This window comes from Oncorhynchus nerka, linkage group LG6 (assembly GCF_034236695.1).
Source record: "Oncorhynchus nerka isolate Pitt River linkage group LG6, Oner_Uvic_2.0, whole genome shotgun sequence".
Taxonomy (NCBI): Eukaryota; Metazoa; Chordata; class Actinopteri; order Salmoniformes; family Salmonidae; genus Oncorhynchus; species Oncorhynchus nerka.
Genome location: NC_088401.1, coordinates 66,162,671 through 66,166,974, shown reverse-complemented (window position 1 = coordinate 66,166,974; position 4,304 = coordinate 66,162,671).

Here is a 4,304-nt window from a genome sequence, read left to right as displayed (position 1 = left end):
TTGAGATGCTAGGGTGCTCCAGGTTTTATGAGATGCTATGGTGCTCCAGGTTTTATGAGATGCTAGGGTGCTCCAGGTTTTATGAGATGCTATGGTGCTCCAGGTTTTCTGAGATGCTAGGGTGATCCAGGTTTTATGAGATGCTAGGGTGCTCAAGGTTTTATGAGATGCTAGGGTGCTCCAGGTTTTTATGACATGCTAGGGTGCTCCAGGTTTTTATGAGATGCTAGGGTGCTCAAGGTTTTATGAGATGCTAGGGTGCACCAGGTTTTATGAGATGCTATGGTGCACCAGGTTTTATGAGATGCTATTGTGCTCCAGGTTTTTATGAGATACTAGGGTGCTCCAGGTTTTTATGACATACTAGGGTGCTCCAGTTTATGAGATGCTAGGTTGCTCCAGGTTTTTATGAGATGCTAGGGTGCTCAAGGTTTTATGAGATGCTACGGTACTCCAGGTTTTTATGAGATGCTAGGTTACTCCAGGTTTTTTGAGATGCTACGGTACTCCAGTTTTTTATGAGATGCTAGGGTGCTCCAGGTTTTATGAGATGCTACGGTACTCCAGGTTTTTATGAGATGCTAGGGTGCTCCAGGTTTTATGAGATGCTACGGTACTCCAGGTTTTTATGAGATGCTAGGGTGCTCCAGGTTTTTTGAGATGCTAGGGTGCTCAAGGTTTTATGAGATGCTACGGTACTCCAGGTTTTTATGAGATGCTAGGGTGCTCCAGGTTTTTTGAGATGCTAGGGTGCTCAAGGTTTTATGAGATGCTACGGTACTCCAGGTTTTTATGAGATGCTAGGGTGCTCCAGGTTTTATGAGATGCTACGTTGCTCCAGGTTTTCTGAGATGCTAGGGTGATCCAGGTTTTATGAGATGCTAGGGCGCTCCAGGTTTTTATGAGATGCTAGGGTGCTCAAGGTTATATGAGAAGCTACGGTACTCCAGGTTTTATGAGATGCTAGGTTACTCCAGGTTTTTTGAGATGCTACTGTGCTCCAGGTTTTTATGAGATGCTAGGGTGCTCCAGGTTTTATGAGATGCTACGGTACTCCAGATTTTTATGAGATGCTAGGTTGCTCCAAGTTTTTATGAGATGCTAGGGTGCTCAAGGTCTTATGAGATGCTACGGTACTCCAGGTTTTTATGAGATGCTAGGTTACTAGAGATTTTTTCAGATGCTTGGGTGCTCCAGGTTTTATGAGATGCTTGGGTGCTCCAGGTTTTATGAGATGCTACGGTACTCCAGGTTTTTATGAGATGCTAGGATGCTCCAGGTTTTTTGAGATGCTACGGTGCTAGGTTTAATGAGATCCTACTTTGCTCCATGTTTTATGAGATGTTACGGTGCTCCAGGTTTTTTGAGATGCTACGGTGCTAGGTTTTATGAGATGCTAGGATGCTCCAGGTTTTTATGAGATGCTTGGGTGCTCCAGGTTTTATGAGATGCTAGGGTGCTCCAGGTTTTATGAGATGCTTGGAGGCTCCAGGTTTTATGAGATGCTTGGGTGCTCCAGGTTTTATGAGATGCTAGGGTGCTCCAGGTTTTATGAGATGCTTGGGTGCTCCAGGTTTTATGAGATGCTAGGGTGCTCCAGGTTTTATGAGATGCTTGGGTGCTCCAGGTTTTATGAGATGCTAGGGTGATCCAGGTTTTATGAGATGCTATGGTGCTCCAGGTTTTTATGAGATGCTAGAGAGCTCCAGGTTTTTATGACATGCTAGGGTGCTCCAGGTTTTTATGAGATGCTAGGGTGCTCCAGGTTTTTATGAGTTGCTAGGGTGCTCCAGGTTTTTATGAGATACTTGGGAGCTCCAGGTTTTTTATGAGATGCTAGGGTCCTCAAGGTTTTATGATATGCTACGGTACTCCAGGTTTTTATGAGATGCTAGGGTGCTCCAGGTTTTTTGAGATGCTAAGGTGCTCAAGGTTTTGTGAGATGCTACGGTACTCCAGGTTTTTATGAGATGCTAGGGTGCTAGGTTTAATGAGATCCTACTTTGCTCCATGTTTTATGAGGTGCTAGGGTGCTCCAGGTTTTATGAGATGCTTGGGTGCTCCAGGTTTTATGAGATGCTAGGGTGCTCCAGGTTTTATGAGATGCTTGGGTGCTCCAGGTTTTATGAGATGCTTGGAGGCTCCAGGTTTTATGAGATGCTAGGGTGATCCAGGTTTTTATGAGATGCTAGGTTGCTCCAGGTTTTTATGAGATGCTAGGGTGCTCAAGGTTTTATGAGATGCTACGGTACTCCAGGTTTTTATGAGATGCTAGGGTGCTCCAGGTTTTTTGAGATGCTACGGTACTCCAGTTTTTTATGAGATGCTAGGGTGCTCCAGGTTTTATGAGATGCTACGGTACTCCAGGTTTTTATGAGATGCTAGGGTGCTCCAGGTTTTATGAGATGCTACGGTACTCCAGGTTTTTATGAGATGCTAGGGTGCTCCAGGTTTTTTGAGATGCTAGGGTGCTCCAGGTTTTATGAGATGCTACGGTACTCCAGGTTTTTATGAGATGCTAGGATGCTCCAGGTTTTTTGAGATGCTAGGGTGCTCAAGGTTTTATGAGATGCTACGGTACTCCAGGTTTTTATGAGATGCTAGGGTGCTCCAGGTTTTTTGAGATGCTAGGGTGCTCAAGGTTTTATGAGATGCTACGGTACTCCAGGTTTTTACGAGATGCTAGGAAGCTCCAGGTTTTTTGAGATGCTAGGGTGCTCCAGGTTTTATGAGATGCTATGGTGCTCCAGGTTTTATGAGATGCTAGGGTGCTCCAGGTTTTATGAGATGCTATGGTGCTCCAGGTTTTCTGAGATGCTAGGGTGATCCAGGTTTTATGAGATGCTAGGGTGCTCAAGGTTTTATGAGATGCTAGGGTGCTCCAGGTTTTTATGACATGCTAGGGTGCCCCAGGTTTTTATGAGATGCTAGGGTGCTCAAGGTTTTATGAGATGCTAGGGTGCACCAGGTTTTATGAGATGCTATGGTGCACCAGGTTTTATGAGATGCTATTGTGCTCCAGGTTTTTATGAGATACTAGGGTGCTCCAGGTTTTTATGACATACTAGGGTGCTCCAGGTTTTTATGAGATGCTAGGTTGCTCCAGGTTTTTATGAGATGCTAGGGTGCTCAAGGTTTTATGAGATGCTACGGTACTCCAGGTTTTATGAGATGCTAGGTTACTCCAGGTTTTTTGAGATGCTACGGTACTCCAGTTTTTATGAGATGCTAGGGTGCTCCAGGTTTTATGAGATGCTACGGTACTCCAGGTTTTTATGAGATGCTAGGGTGCTCCAGGTTTTATGAGATGCTACGGTACTCCAGGTTTTTATGAGATGCTAGGTTGCTCCAGGTTTTTATGAGATGCTAGGGTGCTCAAGGTTTTATGAGATGCTACGGTACTCCAGGTTTTTATGAGATGCTAGGTTACTCCAGGTTTTTTGAGATGCTACGGTACTCCAGTTTTTTATGAGATGCTAGGGTGCTCCAGGTTTTATGAGATGCTACGGTACTCCAGGTTTTTATGAGATGCTAGGGTGCTCCAGGTTTTATGAGATGCTACGGTACTCCAGGTTTTTATGAGATGCTAGGGTGCTCCAGGTTTTTTGAGATGCTAGGGTGCTCCAGGTTTTATGAGATGCTACGGTACTCCAGGTTTTTATGAGATGCTAGGATGCTCCAGGTTTTTTTAGATGCTAGGGTGCTCAAGGTTTTATGAGATGCTACGGTACTCCAGGTTTTTATGAGATGCTAGGGTGCTCCAGGTTTTTTGAGATGCTAGGGTGCTCCAGGTTTTTGAGATGCTAGGGTGCTCAAGGTTTTATGAGATGCTACGGTACTCTATGGTGCTCCAGGTTTTTACGAGATGCTAGGAAGCTCCAGGTTTTTTAGGATGAGATGCTAGGGTGCTCCAGATTTTTTGAGATGCTAGGGTGCTCCAGGTTTTATGAGATGCTAGGGTGCTCCAGGTTTTATGAGATGCTATGGTGCTCCAGGTTTTTATGAGATCCATGTTTTTAGGGTGCTCCAGGTTTTTATGAGATGCTAGGGTGCTCCAGGTTTTTATGAGATGCTAGGGTGCTCCAGGTTTTTTATGAGATGCTAGGAGTGCTCAAGGTTTTTGAGATGCTAGGGTAAGGTTTTATGAGATGCCAGGTTTTTATGAGATGCTAGGGTTACTTTTTGAGATGTTTTTTGAGATGCTACGGTACTCCAGTTTTTTATGAGATGCTAGGGTGCTCCAGGTTTTATGAGATGCTACGTTGCTCCAGGTTTTCTGAGATGCTAGGGTGATCCAGGTTTTA